An 18,574-nucleotide genomic window follows, 5' to 3' on the forward strand; every position below is an offset into this window, starting at 1 on the left:
ATGTTTTTTTGCTGCTGGAAAGCTTTTTTTTTTTTTTTTTTGAAATGCAAAAAATAAAACAGCCATGATAGCCTTGGGAAATTCAGAGAGAGGAAGAGGTTAGAGGCACTTCATCAATATTATACCTGACCAAGGAGGTTTCTGTTACTGGGATCTGCAGTTAGGTTTCTTTCTTTTCAAACTGGCAAATATATTGTAGTAGTTTTTGTAGAATCTATTACTGATTTTAAGGGCACTTTTTTCCAGGTTAGGTTGTGCTAACTGACTCAAGAAAAATCTTAGTCTTAGGATGAAGTATTTATTGAGTTTTCTGATGCTCAAATTGAAAGCTGTTGTTTATAAATGTGTAAGTAATTTATGATAATTACGATGAACACCCACAGGTTCTAGGAAAAGAAACCTAATGTGGCCGCTCTGCTCTTTGCTGAGGCGTGTCACTTCCTGAACAAGGGCCTGGGGACTCAGGTCTGTGGTCCCACACGGTCATTTGTTCCATCTGCTGGGGAAAAAACAAAACAAAACAAAACAAAACAGGAATGGCACCCAGTGAAGTTGACCTTCATCTTCTTAATTTTCTTGCCCTTTGGTTTCTAAGAGCTTTACGCTATCTTCTTTTTCTTTTTATTTATTTCCTTGTGGTTTGATGATGTTGTTTAGTGTTATGGTTGTGTTTCTCTCTAGTTTTTGTGTGTGTCTAACGTAGGGTTTTTAATGTCATTACCATGGAGTTCATATGTATTGACCTGTATCTACAGAAAATATCTCAAGACAAATAAAAATAAAAACACAACTTTCCAAAATATATGGGATGCAGAAAAAGCAGTTCTAAGAAGAAAGTTTGTAGTGATAGAGGCCTACCTCAAAAAAATAAGAAAAATCTCAAGTAAACAACCTAGTGTCTAAAGGAATTAGAAAAAGAGGAATCAAACCCAAAGCCAACAGAGAGAAGAAAATAATAAAGATCGGGGCGGGGGGGAATATAAATAAAATAGTGACCAAAAAAAAAGAAAAGATCAATCAAGTTGAGTTTGTTTGTTTGTTTGTTTTAAACAAAACAAGACAAAATTGATTAGCCTTTAGCCAGGGCAATTAAGAAAAAAAATTAGAGGGCAGAAAAAAAGCAAAACAAGAAGTTAAAGAAGAGAGATCACAACTGTTAGTGCAGAGAAACAAAAATGTTATAAGAAAATACTAAGGGGGCCTCTCCACCTCCCTGGCCCTGTCTACCCTTGCCCACTTCAGGTGGGGCTGCAGGGCCCATCCTGCTCTCTCTGGCCCCACTGGGTCACATCTCCTCAGGTCCTTGTAAGCAGCAGTGGCAGGTGCACGGCAAGTTTTGATGTCTTAGCTTGGAGGCCCATGCCAGCACTCCCCAGCCAGTGGCTGTGGAGGTGGCCAACTCTGAAGGGCCTCTAAGCCTCATTGTGGCACTCCCGTTGCTCAGGGATGGGCAGCCACAAGGCCCCAGCTTAGAAAGAAAGAGAGAAGGAAGGAGGAAAGAAGGAAGGAAGGAAAGAGAGAGAAGGAGAGAAAGAAAGGACACTCTATGAACAGTTATATGTCAACACACTGAACAACCTGAAAGAATGGATGAATTTCTGGAAACATACAATCTTCCAAGACTGAATCAAGATGAAGTAGACAATCTGAACAGACTGATCATTAGTAATGAAATTGGATGAATCATCAAAAACCTTTCAGCAGACAAAAGTCCAGGACCATACTGCTTCTCCTGGGATTCTACCAGTCATTTAAAGAGGGGCTATCTATACCTAGCCTTCTCAGACTATTCCAAAAATTGAGGAAGGAACAATCCCTAAATCATTCTACAAGGCCACCATTACCCTGATACAAAAACCAGATACTACAAAGAATATATATATATAGATCAAAATCCCTAATGAATATAGGTGCAGAAATTATTAGCAAAATATTAGCCAACCAAATTTGCCAGTATATAAAAGAGGTCTTAAATCATGATCAAATAGGATTTACTCCAGGGAAGAAAGGATGGTTCTTTATCTGCACATCAATTAGTGTGATATACCACATTAACAAAAGAGAAGTTAAGAATCACATATAGGAGTTCCCGTTGTGGTGCAGTGGTTAACGAATCCGACTAGGAACCATGAGGTTGCGGGTTCCATCCCTGGCCTTGCTCAGTGGGTTAACGATCCGGCGTTGCCGTGAGCTGTGGTGTAGGTTGCAGACGCGGCTCGGATCCCGTGTTGCTGTGGCTCTGGCGTAGGCCGGTGGCTACAGCTCCGATTGGACCCCTAGCCTGGGAACCTCCATATGCCGCGGGAGCGGCCCAAGAAATAGCAACAACAACAACAACAACAACAACAAAAGACAAAAAAAAAAAAAAAAAGAATCACATATCTCAGTATATGCATAAAAAGCATTTGACAAAATTCAACATCCATTATGATAAAAAAAAACCTCTCATCAAAGTTGGTATAGAGCGAACATATCTCAACTAAAGAAAAGCCATTTATGACAAACTCACAGCTAACATACTCCTCAGTGGTGAAAATCTGAAAATGTTTTCTTTCAAATCAAAAACAAGACAAGGATATACACTCTTGCCACCTCTATTTAACGTAGTATTGGAAGTCCTGGCCACAGCAATCAGACGTATGTTCCCACTTGTGTTACACTTATATGTAGTCTAAAACATGAAAGTGATTGAATGGAACAAAACAGAAACAGACTTACATATGTGGAGAACAAACTACTGGTTGCCAGTGGATAGATGGAAGGGGATAGATGTGGTGTACAGGTAAGGAATGAAGAAACACGATCTGCTATGTTTAAAATAAGCTATAATGGTAACTTGTACACAACAGGGAATATAGCCAATATTTTAGAATAACTTTAAATAGAGTAAATTAACTCTAATGTTTATAATAACTTTAAGTATAGAAATATTGAATCACTATATTGTGCACCTAAAACTAATATAGTATTGTAAATCAATTGTACTTAATAAATACTTGAATAAATAAATAAATGGTCATACAGATTTTGTAACATGATTGATCTGTCCATTTAGCTACAGCTTGCAAATCTTCAGCCACAGAGTATATTTGATTTAAGTGGTTTCTTTTTTAGAAACTTGATCTAAGTATAGGTGATTTATTAGTTGAAAGTCATAAATGTGACCTTCTATCATTATCTCGCTGGATAAATCAGGTGATACTTCTGCAGTTCAGCCTCCGTCTCTGAGAAGGAAGCCGCACCCCTTCCTCCCGTTACCCCTGTAAACATCGAGGACAGCGAGATCTATCCGATGCCGGCAGAAGGGCTCACTTTCAGAGCACCCCATTGTGCTTTTCTTCCTACTCTCATTACTTGAGTTTAAGTCATTGACTTTAAATCCTCAGATCTCCCTAACATTATGTTCAAGTCTATTCAACTAACCATGATAGGCACATTAGGGAATTGCCAATTACAAGGAAATTTAATTGAAGGGAAACTCATGAAGAACATGATTTTTTATTATTTTAACTAAGTAGCCAACAATTATAATAATACATAAATAAGTGCTTATTTAGTAATTAATAAATAATTTAATTTTATTATAAATATAACACATGACGTTTTATATTATCTTGAAAACTACAACACAGGAAATGAAGAAAAATGCTGAATATTACGCTAGGTGTATAGAATAGCTTCTCAGTATAGTATAAGTCAGTTTCTCAAAACTTTGATAGGTATATTAAAGATTAGAAGTATGTGCTGGGCTAGATACATCAAGGGCATTACAAACAGTATTAGTAAACAGAAACAGCGTTAGTATTTCATAAACTATACCCTTATTGAAATTTCACACAAAGAGAAAAATGGTTGGCAAAAGGCTATGATCAAAGATATCAACATGGGGCATAGAATAAATATGAATCTTCCTGATTTAGGAGAATGGCCACAGGCGTCCCTAAAGGGGCATAAAGAAAGCCCTTTAAACCAAAACACGTTGACAAAATGATTCTTTGGGTGCTAATAAAAACTGAGTGCTCGCTTAGGCAGCACATACACTAGAATTGGAACAATGCAGAGAAGATGAGCATGGCCCCTGCACAAGCATGAAATGCAAATTTGTGAAGTGTTCCATATTTTTTAAGACAGACAATAAAAAGGGCAGAGTGTATTATTCCGCTTATATAAAATCGTATAAAACACAAGCTCATATTTACTTACACAACACACATCTGTTGTTGCTACAGGATGGAAACTGGGAGGGAGAGATGGATTACAAAGCAGTGTAAGAAGCGTTTGGCTGAGGTGGAAAAACGCTCATGACCTTGAATTCGGTGATGACCTCACAGGAGTACACACATGTCAGAACTCATCAGACTGTGCAAATCAAACGTCTGTAATTTACTATACGTTATCTGTATACCCGGAAATCCATAAAAATTTGAAAAAAAATACTTATCTATATACCAGTAAAGCTATAAAAATTTAAAAACAAAATGATAATAACCACTTTAAATTGTGCCAAATAATGCCACCAAGGGTAAATGTAAACCTAAATGTAAAGATAGTTTCGAGCTTAAATAAATCTGTGGATATGAATAATAATGACAGTATGACTAGTACCTTATAGTGTAACACATTAGAACTTGCCAAATGCTGTATTAACCGAGTCACTTCTCTGTACAGCATAAGCTGACACGACATCATAGATCAACTATACTTTAATAAAAAATTTAAAGAAGGCATTTGGTAAGCTCTAATGCATTAAACTACAAAGTACTAGTGGTATTGTCATTATTATTCATATCCATATATGTATGTATTCTTTATATTATTTTCCATCACTGTCTCTTTCAGGAGATTGGATACAATTCCCTGTGCTGTTCAGTAGGACCTCATAACGTATCCATTCTAAATGCAAGTGTTTGCATCTACCAACCCCAAACTCCCCATCCATCCCACTCCCTCCTCCTCCCCCAGCAACCACAAGTCTCTTCTCCTTGGCCATGGTCCATCTCTGTTTTGTAGATAGGATCATTTTTGCCATATTTTAGATTCCACATATAAGTTATATCATGTGGTATTTGCCTTTCTCTTTGTGACTTACTTCACTAGTATGAGAATCTCCAGTTGCATCCATGTTGCTACAAATGACATTCTTTTGTCCTTTTTTATGGCTGAGTGGTATTCCATTACATATATATAGCACATCTTCTTAATCCATTCATCTTTTGATGGATATTTAGGTTGTTTCCATGCCTTGGCTATTGTGAATAGGGCTGCGATGAACATAGAAGGTGCATGTATCCTTGTTTTGTTTTGCTTTTCAGGGTCACACCCATGGCATATGGAAGTTCCCAGGCCAGGGGTCGAATCTGAGCTACAGCTGCCAGCCAATGCCACAGCCACCACCACAGCAACATGGGATCTGAGGCCCGTCTGCCAACTACACCACAGCTCATGGCAACGCTGGATCCCCGAACCACTGAGCAAGGCCAGGGATTGAATTCACATCCTCATGGATACAAGTCAGATTCATTTCCTCTGTGCCATGACGGGAACTCCCACGTGTATTTTTTGAATGAAGTTTTGTCTGGGTATATGCCCAGGAGTGGCATTGCTGGATCATATGGTAGCTCTAGAGTTAGTCTTCTGAGGAACCTCCATACTGTTTTCCGTAGTGGTTGCACCAATTTACATTCCCACGACAGTGAACGAGGGTTCTCTTTTCTCCACACCCTCTCCAGCAGTTGTCATTTGTTCGTTTGTTAAGGACGGCCATTCTGACTGTTGTGAGGTGGGCCCTCATGGTAGTTTTGATTTGCATTTCTCTAATAATCAGTGATGTTGAGCATCTTTTCGTGGGTCTACTGGCTAACTGTATGTATTCTTTGGAAAAAGGTCTGTTTAAGTCTACTGCCCATATTTTAATTGGGTTGTTTGTTTTCTTGTTGGTGAGTTGTATGAGCTATTTGTATGTTTTGGAGATTAGGTTGACCTCGTGGTGCAACCACAGCATGTCTGACTCCAAATGCTTTTTAAAATGTTCTCTCATTTCACTGGGACCTAACTTTCCTGATGAGGAAATTGAGACCCGGAGAAACTTACTCACTTATCTGAAAACCCACAGCTTGCCAAGCAAGGCCTGCATTCCAGGTCTCATGCCAAAGGTTCTTCTCGCCAGGATACTGTGGCTTATTCAGAAAATGCAGCAGCACCACCACCACCAACAAAAACTGGAGTTCCTGTTGTGGCTCAGTGGAAATGAATCTGACTAGCATCCCTGAGGACACAGGTTCGATCCCTAGCCTCCGTCAGTGGGTTAAGGATCGGGCATTGCTGTGGCTGTGGTGTAGGCCCACAGCTGCAGCTCCGATTCAACCCCTAGCCTGGAAATCTCCATATGCCATGGGTGTGGCCCTAAAAAGATACAAAAAAGATTAAAAATGCCCCAGAAGATTCAGGAACATGTACTGAGAAATTATTTTGTTGGAGCAAATATCATACCAAAACAGTCCTGTTAAAAAGCCAAAAAAGATAAAGTTTGATTTCCTTTACCTTCAGTCATATTTTTCTGAAAGCATTAAATGAATTTGCCTCAGGCCAGTAATACATAAACCAGCTAAACTTTTTGAAGCAGTTAGTAGGATACAAATTTTTTGAGATTATAGAAGTCTTATTTTAAAGTCATAGCTGCAAACAGTCTTACTTTATTCTTTTTGGAAATTTGGATTCTAAATTAACCCCTGGGAGTTCCCGTCCTGGCGCAGTGGAAACAAATCCAACTAGGAACCATGAGGTTGCAGGTTCGGTCCCTGGCCTCGCTCGGTGGGTTAAGGATCCAGTGTTACCATGAGCTGTGGTGTGGGTCACAGACACAGCTTGGATCCCTCCTTGCTGTGGCTATAGTGTAGGCCAGCAGCTATAGCTCTGGTTAGACCCTAGCCTGGGAACTTCCATGTGCCGTGGATGTAGCCCTAAAAAGCCAAAAAATAAAGTCAAATAAAATAAAATAACCTCTGGCCTTCCCAATAATCATTTATTTGTTTTTTTTTTCGTCTTTTGTCTTTATAGGGCAGTACCTGTGGCATGTGGAATTTCGCAGGCTAAAGGTCTAATCAGAGCTGTAGCTGCTGGCCTATACCACAGCCACAGCAACACAGGATCCGAGCCATGTCTGCGACCTGCACCACAGCTCACGGTAACGCCGTATCCTTAACCCACCGAGCGAGGCCAGGGATCGAACCGCAACCTCATGGTTCCTAATCAGATTCGTTTCCGCTGTGCCACAACAGGAACTCCAACATTTACTATTTTAAAAATATGCCTGAACAAGCAAGAAGCAAAGATACCTTTCATAAATTGAAGATATTTTAAATATTGTGGAGGTGTATTATTTTCAGGCTTGGAACCCAGCTTCTGACACTGACAATTTTTCAATTGTTATGACTAATTGATGGCATAGGAAGAAATCGTTCCTTCATTTGAAGATTATTTTTCAAGATTATTTAGGCGCTCAAAGGCCTGTCCCCAAAACATTCTTGCACATGCAGTATTTAGTGGGAAAAGCTTTGAGTGTCTGCTGAGTTGTGTTAATCCTGCCCAGAGCTAGTGCATGGCATTAGGAGGAGGGTACTTGCCGTGGTCCACACAGGCTTTTGTTGACAGCTCAGGGGAAGAGGAAGCCCTGGGTAGGAGGGTGGGAAGGAACAGGAGCCTTTCAGACTCATATGAAAGTGCCTTCAAGGGTTTATGGACTTTCGGCAAGTTGTTCTATAATCAAATTTAATTGATTCTTTCAACTGTGCAAGATGGTAACTCCACACCATATGTTGGTAAATCTCAAGTATACGACAGCATGACATAAGCAATAATAAATGGAATACTGTATTGACTATGAGAAGTATATTACAAGTGATATATTTAAAACACTAGCTAACGGTTCTATAATTTTCCGTTTAGTATTTTCATTTAAAAATCAATCTGTTATTTGGATCTCACAATTTATGCTCATATTAATATATGCTTATTAATTCAAAATTCCCATGATATTTTAAAATTTCTTCTCTGAAGGGTTTGCCCAAACTTACGCTTAGAGAGTTGCTCAGCTGTGTGACCTTGGGGCATGTTCCTTGACCTTTCTGTGATTCAGTTGCTTCATCTGGAAACCTACCGTGTTGGGTTTTTGTTAGTATTGTAGAAATCTACATGGATTTCTATGTGGATATTGTAGAAATTTACCCATGTAGATATTTATCCACTTAGCACCATGTTGAAAAAGCATCATAAATTCTCAATATTAACTATTTTATTATTGTTACTCATTAAGCCACATCTTAGTTTGTGTGCTATTTTTATTTGCAAGTGAGAATGCAGAAATTCTAAGTACATGGGAGTGAACAGATTGGTGAGTGACCTCTCTTATTCTCTAGGTCATTCAAAGGGCTCAGAGCTAAAGTTGTAGGGATATTACTTCAGAGGTTTTCCACACAAGCCCCCTTCCCCCCAACACACATGCAGTCTGCTCTTGAGTCTCATGTGGGACGGGAGATCATGGGTTGTAAATAATTGATTTTATTCAGTTATTCACTTGTGCATTCAGTAGGCCACAGGTGTCCCCCTGGCACTCTGTGGCCCCATCTAATATTAGAAAAATGAATGAAAGTGTGGTTTTTCTGTTGTTAACGTAAACACTAACTTGTTTGACTCCAGTTAACAGACCCACAGCCAATCTGATAAAATGAATCATCTAAGCCAAGAGAAGCCTTTTTGAGCTTTACGGAGCATGGCAGCTGTTGGTGGCTTCATGTAACTGTGATAAGAAGAAGAGAGGATTCTTGGCGATGCCCCAGGTATCCAGGGCAGCTGGGAGAGGATGCCTCCTCCATTCCCTGTCCTCCCAGAGCCACCGCATCCGGTGTGCAGGTTGTACGCTGCCCAATTCTAAGGGGCTGTTAAAAATCATGCGGAGCTCCCATCATGGCTCAGCGGTAGCAAACCCGACTAGTATCCATGAGGTTACATGTTGGATCCCTGGCCTCGTTCAGTGGATTAAGGATCTGGCGTTGCCATGAGCTGTGGAGTAGTTCGAAGATGCGCCTTGGGTCCCACATTGCTGTGGCTGTGGTGTAGGCTGGGGACTACCCCTCTGATTCAGCCCCTAGCGTGGGAACTGCCATATGCCACAGGTGCGGCCCTAAAAAGACAAACAAAAATCAAAAATCATGCGGATATGCATAGTTCATGCCTGCTCAAGGTCACCTAGCCCTGCGAGTGAGATAAAACTCAGTGAGTTCTTCCAAGCCTCAGAAACATGCAGGGCACCAGCCTTGATTTGGGACCGCGTTCTGCACTCTGAGCATCCTGCCCTTGTCGTGAAGGCCTCGCTAGCATTTCTCTTTTATCTTTTGGTCTTTTTCTTAGGGCCGCACATGCGGCGCATGGAATTTCCCAGGCTAGGGGTGGAATCAGAGCTGTAGCTGCTGGCCTATGTCACAGCCACAGCAATGCCATATCCAAGCCATGTCTGCTACCTACACCACAGCTCATGGCAACACCGGATCCTTAACCCTCTGAGCAAAGCCAGGGATCGAACCCACATCCTCATGGATCCAAGTCAGGTTCGTTAACCACTGAGCCACGACGGGAACTCCCCAAGCTGGCATTTTAGCTCAGGCTTCTCTTAGGTAGCCTGAGACAAAGGTTTAGATCACATGGTTTGTTGAGGAGATGACTGTACAGCATCAGGGGATGGGACAAGAAAGAAGACATCCCATCAGATGTCTGCTGCGACTGTGAGACTCTGGCCTCCAGGACTGCTGAGAAGGGTGCAGAAGCTTCCTAGAGGTGTTCTCCCTTCATAGAATCCCCATTGGGTGAGGTGTGTCCTGGGGTGAACAGAAGCAGCAGAGAGGTTCTGGGAAGGAAAGCAACAGGAAGTGAAGCGTGTGCTTGAGATGGACACTTGCAGCCCAAGTCTGAGTCTGCCGGGATTGACTTATTTGACTGCAGCTGAAATTCCAGGTGATGGGGTTGGGGAGGGAGGATGTGCTGTCTTGGGTTCGGCATGTGTAGTTGTACAGCCATTATCCACCCCGCAGATCAGTCCTGGTTAGTAAGACATCAGGCATCCTTAGAAATGTGCCCTTGCTCCTTGAAGATGCGGGAAGAGAGGATGCCTTTCTTCCTCTGGATGCTGGTATATAGGGGATGTGAAGCTACACCTGCAGCAGCCTGCATCCTGCCAGCAGGGCAGGGATGCAGGCTCTGGGAGGAAGGGGAGCAGGAGCCAATCAGAAGGCAGAGCTGAACCCTCCTGCCTGGGAGCCACCCCTCCTCCCTCAGGAGTGGTAGACATGTGAGGTGAAAAGCCCACTAGGGTTTAAGCCAGTTTGAGCCAAAATCATTCTATCTGGTCTGCCCCCTCCTCCTCAGAAGCCCCTGAAACGACCTGGGGAGGTGGGAGGGAAACCCTCCCCAGCGTTCTTCTTCTTCCCTTCCCTTTTCTTATAGGAGATTTATATTTTTGGCAAACTGACCTGCTGATGAGCAAAAATCCTCTTCCTTATTGATTGATTATACTCGTATGTGAATCTATAGGAGATAATTTAAAGATTTTTATGAGACAGTTTATCACTAAAGCAACAAATGATATTGGCCTTTATCAAAAAGGTCACACAACAAACTCTAATTGCATAGTTGTTTCTAAATGCATTCACTTACATTTCCAAATATTCCCCTGCAAGGGAAACGATCCATGATTATCCTGGATAAAAGATGATAATTTATCTTCATAAGAATGGAAACGGGAAACTTGTATTCAGTTTTTTGAGACATCACAGTGAAGAGCTTGTAAATATGAAAAATTGTCATCGCGTAAATGTCAAATTTTGTTAAAAGAAACTTGAGAGTCTTGAGAAAGAGGTAATATCAGGACACGTGATCATGCGGTACAGCAGATGGCCACAAAACTATACATTTCCTAAAATTTAGCCTCAGAAATTCTGCAATCAAGTATAAAAATGATGCATGACACAGATGGGGAAAAAAGAAAATGATAGATTATAGGAACTAATCCATCAAAAGTCTGCTTCCAGAGCATGTAATAATCATCTGCAATCGCTAGAAATTACAATTCAAAGCTAAGAACTGGAGAATGTTACGAGAAAGAAATATATCTATTTATATTATTATGAGACTACAGTATATTTAATTGGCTTTTAAAAAAATATATTCCACTTTTTCGTAACTTCTTAGAATAGTCTTTGCAAAGTTACGTGCGAAGACTTTCAGATATAACAGGTTTCCTCTCGTAAAAGTGAAGTGCGTGTATGTGTGTGCATCTGTGTATTTAATAAATACCGTGATAAAAACATTCCCTGGTGATGACAACTGAAATCCCCCAAATTTACCTAAGGGAACAACACAAGCAGTATTCCCAGTCGTAAGAGTTTCAGCAAAATGACCAAGAGTTTGACATTTTGTTTTATAGGCCGAAACAAACAGTACCTGTTTTTAAAGATGCCAGATTTTAACCACTATAAAATGAGTAGTTAAATTCACTCTCCTAAAATTAAAACCTTGATTGAAATCAGAGACTCCTCTTTCCCAAACACATCTACGTGTCAATGTCAGAATTTTTTGTGACACTTCTGAGAGTTAGAGCTAATGATAGATTACCCAGGGACATTTGATGAGCCCTTTTGTTGATTTCGTGTCCCTTCCAAATTAAGCCCTTCTTTTTGGGCAGTTTCTGAAGCTCACCTTGTTCACTGCTGAATGAACCAGATACTTGCCACTATGATTAGAAAAGCAAGTTCTCTTAGAGCAGGTGGCTCATTCATATATATTTTAAAGCATTAATTGATTTATCCTCTCTTTTTTATTGCCTTTCTCTGCTTACTTTTCTTTTAATTTAATATTTTCTCTCTAATTTTTTAAGAAAAACTTGAATCAACCTCTTGAACTTTTCTTCTTCTCTAGTATCAGAAGTTTTGGCAACAACCTTCACGCTCAACATTGCTTTAGCTGCATTACACAATTTTTTTTTTTTTTTTTTTGTCTTTTTTGTTGTTGTTGTTGCCACTTCTTGGGCCGCTCCCGCGGCATATGGAGGTTCCCAGGCTAGGGGGCGAATCGGAGCTGTAGCCACCGGCCTACGCCAGAGCCACAGCAACGCGGGATCCGAGCCGCGCCTGCAACCTACACCACAGCTCACGGCAACGCCAGATCGTTAACCCACTGAGCAAGGCCAGGGACCGAACCCGCAACCTCATGGTTCCTAGTCGGATTCGTTAACCACTGCGTCACGACGGGAACTCTGTGCATTACACAAATTTTAATGTATGTTGATTTTTTTTCTTTGTCCCAAGGGTTACTGGTAAGCATACCAATTAATGTACAAACATTTTGGGATTTTTCCATATATCTTTCTGTTTTGAACTCTATTTTAATAATTAATTATCCAATACATTTACATTAGTAATTTTTAGTTAACTTTGTATTATTTTTAATCTCTTAAAACTATTTAGACCTCCTTTGTAGCCCAGACTATGGTCTGTGGCATGTGAAAAGAAGGCATATTCTATTGTTCTTGGTTGGAACTTTCTCTCAGTGTCCCTGAGATCAAGTTGTTCATGTCTTTGCATCCATACTGACTTTCTGCTTGTTCTATCAGCAGTGTTGAATGCTCCACATAAAAGTTTGAGTTTGTCCATTTCTCTTTTTAGTTCAGTCTCTTTGCTTCTCATACTTCAAAGCTCTGTTATGAGGAGCATTCATATCTATCATTGTTATATCTTCTTATTGAATTATCCCCTCTAAACTAGACAATGTCTCTTTCAATCCTCGGAATTCTTGTTCTAAAAGCTACAGTGATATTAATATAGCCATTTATCTTTTGGTTAGCGTTGGCGTGGCATGTTTTTCTCATTCATGTACTTTTAATCTAATCTGTGCTTATATTTATAGTGAGTCTCCTATAGAAAGCATATAGTTTTGTCTTGGTTTTCATATAATAGGAAAATATCTGTCTTTTATTTAAAGTGTTAGATTACTAACATTTAGTGTAATTTTGATATAGTCTGAGCTTAAATCTACTTTGTTGATATTTATTTTCTACTTTACTCATCGCTTCCTTTTTTTCCTATTTTTCTCTTGTCCTGACTCTGGATTCTTTTATAATGCTTGAATTATCATCCATAATTCCATTTTTGCTTTGAACAATGATCTTTTAGAGATGTTTGAAAATGAGGAGAAGTGTTATCTACATTTACCCTTATATTCACCATTTTCAGTATTGTTTATTCTTTTGTGTAGATTCAAATTTCTGTCGTGTACCATTTTTTCTTCCTGAAAAAATTCATTTAATATTTTTTACAGTGAAATACTGATCTTAAATCCGTTATTTGCCTAAAAAGTTCTATGTGTTCTTTTTCTGTTGTTTTTAATTTGCTTTCAAATACTTTTGAAAGCTATTTTTGTTGGTAGATAATTCTAGGTTGACAGTATTTCCTTCAGTTCTTTACTGTTGTTTTCTGGTTTATATATTTTATGACAAAAAATTATCCTTGTATGATCTTTTTTCCTTTGGTTTCTTTGAAGATTGTCTTTTTTATATTTAGTTTTTATAAATTTGTTAATGATTTGCTTGATATGGTTTTTCTTCTTAATATTTGTGGAGCTTCTTGGATCTTTAGATTTACATTTGTCTTTTTTTGCTTTTTGCTTTTTGTTTGTGGGTGAGCAAACCTGCAGCATATGGAGGTTCCCAGGGGAGGGGTTAAATTGGAGCTGCAGCTGTTGGCCTAGGCCACAGCCATAGCAACACAGGATTCGAGTCACATCTGCAACCTACACCACAGCTCACAGCAACGCCAGGTCCTTAACCCACTGAGTGAGGCCAGGGATTGAACATGCATCTTTATTGATACTGGTTGGGTTCTTTACCACTGAGCCACAATGGGAACTCCTATAGTTTTAATTTTTTTGAAAAATTTTAGCTATTGTTTCTTTAAATGTTTTCCTCTGATTTTCTTCTCCCTTCTCTCCTTCTGCAGCTGCAGTTCCATGTACCGGTAGATCATTCCATGTTGTCTCATGGAATGCTTTGTTCACTTTTTTCAATTATTTCCTCTGTGACTGGTCGATTTCTGTAGTAATGTCTCTAAATTCATTAATCTTTTCTTCTAATATCTAAATTGCGGTTAATTGTGGTCAACTTAAAAGTTCCTTTTGAATATTTTGTATGATTTTGAATTCTGTCCTTTCGTCCTCAGTTCTTCCTCTGCCCTCTTAAATATACGAGGTACATGTTCCATCACTTCTGTAATGGTCTTCATCTTCTCCATCACGTCTGCGTTTTTCTTCCCCATCAGTTGCGATTTCCTAGTTATTGATCAATTTCCTCCTTCTTTCCTTGCAAATATACTTTTATTAACTGCCTCCCATTGTGAATTGCCTTTTATGAGTATTAGATGATTTTTTTGTGCTGTTAAACACGATTGAGTTTTATTTTATTTTGGCTACTTTATAGTTCCCTAGAGAATAATGCCTTTTACAAGTGATAAAAAGTAGAGATATAATACTAGTAAACAGTAGTAATCTAATACATTTTTTTCCACCATGTGACAGGTACTATATTTAGATTTTGTTTGCTTGATTTATTATAGACTGAATATTTGTGTCCCCCTAAATTCATCTGTTGAAACCCTAAGCCCCAAGGTGACAGTACTTGGAGGTGGGGCGCTCGGGAGGTGATAGGTCATGAGGCTTTTTTGCGGTTAGTGCTTTTATAAAAGAGACCCCAGTGAGCTCTCTGCTCTCTATCATCTGAGGGCATAAGAGAAGACAGATCTCTACAAGGCAAAAAGCAGTTTCTCAGCATACACCGAATCTGCTGGCACCTCGATCTTGGACCTAGCAGACTCCAGATCTGTAAGAAGTAATGTTTGTGGTTTAAGCCACACAGCCTATAGTGTTTTTGCGATAGCAGCCGGACCTGGACTAAGTCCTTACAGGCACACGTGACCCCATTGTGGCCGACAAGGAAATAGGGGCCCAGCGAACAAGGGACTTCCCATCATACAGTCTTAGTCCATTTGGGGTGCTCTCACAGAATAGCGCCAGCGGAAGTTCCTCATGGTTCTGGAGGCTGAAAGTCTGAGATTAGGGTGCCAGCATGGGGGGGGTTCTGGTGAGAGCTCTCGTCCAGATTACAAACTGCAGGCTTCTGGTTGTGTGCCAACATGGTAGAGAACAAGAGGAAGCAGGCTCTCTCCTGACTTTTACAAGGGCCTCTTAGCTCCATCATGGGTCTCCATGTCCGTGACCTCATCTAATTTCCTCCCAAAGGCCCCACCTTCTCATATCATCACGCTGGGGGATAGGATTTCAGCACATGCATCTGGCGGGTGGGAGACACACACATCAGCCCCTAGCACAGAGTTGGTGAGAGAAGTGGGGTGACTCTTCCCCATGGCCTTCCCACTTGCTCACCTCCCCGGCTCAGGCTATGTGGGTGTGTACACTTGAGACTTTTACAACCTCAAACAGGAAGTGCTCAGCAGTAAGGTCTGCAGGGTGCCTGCCCTCTGATGCTTAGTAAGCTTGACAGTGGAACACTATTTCCTTGTGCCATTCCTAAGAGATGGTGTGACAACATGTCTTTAGTGCAGGGTCAACACACAAGATCTTGGATATGGAGAAGAATATCACAGTATCAGAGAAAAAGGGAGATTGGGAGTTCCCGTTGTGGCTCAGTGGTTAACGAATTCGACTAGGAACCGTGAGGTTGTGGGTTCCATCCCTGGCCTCACTCAGTGGGTTAAGGATCCGGCATTGCAGTGAGCTGTGGTGTAGGCTGCAGATGAGGATCGGATCTGGTGTTGCTGTGGCTGCGGCATAGGCTGGCAGCACAGCTCCGATTAGACCCCTAGCCTGGGAACCTCCATATGCCGCGGTTGCAGCCCTAGAAAAGACAAAAAAAAAAAAAAAAAGAAAAAAAAGAAAAAGAAAGAGAGAGAGACAGGGGAATTAGTTGTTTGCTTGGTGTAAACCAGAGATGAGAAATGTGCTCTTCAGATTCCAAAAGAAATTTGTCTCCCCTTTTCAAAAGCAGTGATTCAAATCTGAGTCCTAAGTGGGCTCTGATTTCCTCTGAGCATTTCCATCTTTTTGCAGACACAACTTTATCACAATCACTGCTTCCCCTGGATAGTAACGCAGCACACAAATCAGGCTTCTATGAAATGAGGCAGAGTAGCTCTTGCAAGGTCGACTTGTGTTTTTCTGCAACAACTGAGCTCATTCTGTTCTGCTCGGTGGTGGGCACTGCCCTGAAGTGGGGGTGCCAGGCCAACCAGGGATGCTTGACCATAGCCGCACAGTGGAGGCATCAGAGGGCAGCAAGGTGTGATTTTTTAGACACATCCAGTGATTTGAACCTGTAGTCCAGGTTGGACATTGTATACTATAAGCAGCGTCAACACACAGGAAATTTTTATGCATACATTATCTGTCTTTGATAATAGAGAAATCTCTCTCTTTTTTTTTTTTTTTTGTCTTCTTCTTCTTTTTTTTTTTTTTGTCTTTTTAGGGCTGTACCTGCTGCATATGGAGGTTCCCAGGCTAGGGGTCCAATCGGAGCTGTAGCCTCTGGCCCACGCCAGAGCCACAGCAACACCAGATCTGAGCCTCATCTGCGACCTACACCACAGCTCACAGCAACACCACATCCTCAACCCACTGAGCAAGGCCAGGGATCAAACCCGCAACCTCATGGTTCCTAGTCAGATTCTTTCCGCTGCGCCGTGACGGCAACTCCCGAGAAATCTTAAATAAGCCTGCAGTTTGTAAAATCCCAAGTTCGCCACATATCGTGTTTACTGTGATGGCTGGTCACTTACAAATGGCTATGTCTTTTATGATCCGCTGCCATGTTCAAGGTTTAAGTAAAATTTTAATTGTACCAACACGAGTGTTGTTTGGCATGAAATTAATTTGAAGCACGTATGGACTTGTCTTCCTTCACCAGCATCCGCATTCTTCTGCTCCCTCCCGTGGGAAACAGAGATACACATTGTTGGTCTTAAAATGTCTGATGGTTGAAGAGTCAGACTCTACAGAGAACTGAAGTAAATTTGTGCTTTAAAGACTTTTTTTTCAAAAGAATAACTTTCTGAGAACAGACAAGTAATAGCAAATTCAAGAGACCATTTAACAAAATGTAACTTCAAGCTCTTCAATTTATTACTTCTGGCTGGTAGAATTAACTTCATTTCCAAAAACTGACAGATGGATTTTTTTGATTTATGATCTGGGTATGCCAAGACCCAGGAGGAACTTTTAAAACCTCAAGAGCTGAAAATCTTACGAACCGATGTGGAAGACAATGGATCCAGGGACCTGAAAGTTCACACCCGAGCCACGCACCCACATCTTACTGCGTGAGGCTCACCCATCCGTTGCCATGTCTAACACACTGCGTCAACTGCTTGCTAAGGATGTGGCCTGAAAGAACTCACAGGAATATGCAACACAGAGACCTGAGGAAATTAAAAACCTCCTCTTTTCTAGTTGTACTTGTAATTAGAATGTCTAACTGTTTAAAATCAGAACGTCCTTATCGTGCCAGCTCCAAGTCATTTCATTTCAGGAATAAAGACCAAAAAAGAAAAAAAAAATTGAGAAGAACATAGGGATTCCTGGAATAGATTCCTTGTCATAAATTAGGAAACAGAACGCTTATCAATTGCTAAGGAACCCACCATTCAAACATATCGAAAAGTTCACGTTTGTTTTGTTAAAACAGAGGTGTTGTGCACTGTTTGGAAATTGGGTAGAGAGGATTAATGATTTTGATTGATCTCCTGAAAATAATTATTTATGATCGTAGGTGTTCATCAGTTCTATAAATACACCTCTTTTTCTCCAAGAGGTCACGGTGCAGAAGGACTCAATCAAGAACATTCCTTTTCTGCCAGGGTACCATGTGCTCATCGGGTGGTAGATAGATCAGCTCAGATTCAAACACTTGTGATACAAGCAATGCACGTTTTATTTACTTTTCATCTTTTTATTTATTTTTCATTCTTTTTTCATACTGTGGTGGATGGAAACTCCCCGGCTAGGGGTCGAATCAGAGCTGTAGCTGCCAGCCTACAGCCACAGCCACAGCAACACAGGATCCGAGCTGCATCTGGGATCTATGCCACAGGTTGTGGCTATGCCAGATCCTTGACCCACTGATCGAGGCCAGGGTCCGCATCCTCGTGGAGACTATGTCAGGTTCCTAACCTGCTGAGCCATAATGGGAACTCCCAATGCATGTTTTATACCCTGTATCAATTCAGGATACATTTAGCTGCAGGTAACAGCAGGGCCATCTGGCAGTGGCTTAAACCCTAAGAACATACATTGTTCGTTTAATGAGAAGTCAAGTGATTCCGAGTTGGCTCAGCAACCCCAGATGGCAGGACATGAGTCAGAATCCTTGTTATCCACCTGCTACTCTCTCGGGATGGCACAGTGGCTTTTGCAATTCTAGGGGCCATGTCCTTCCATAACAACCTGACAGGATGCAAAGCAGATGTGC

General features: G+C 40.8%; 1 long non-coding RNA gene across 4 annotated transcripts in view; it reads left to right on the top strand.

The window, feature by feature from the left end:
• LOC102161653 overlaps positions 1 to 18,574 on the top strand; it is a 218,035-nt gene that overhangs the window by 81,105 nt on the left and 118,356 nt on the right. The window lies entirely within an intron of this gene.

The sequence above is a fragment of the Sus scrofa genome, chromosome 16 (genome assembly GCF_000003025.6).
Source record: "Sus scrofa isolate TJ Tabasco breed Duroc chromosome 16, Sscrofa11.1, whole genome shotgun sequence".
Lineage (NCBI taxonomy): Eukaryota > Metazoa > Chordata > Mammalia > Artiodactyla > Suidae > Sus > Sus scrofa.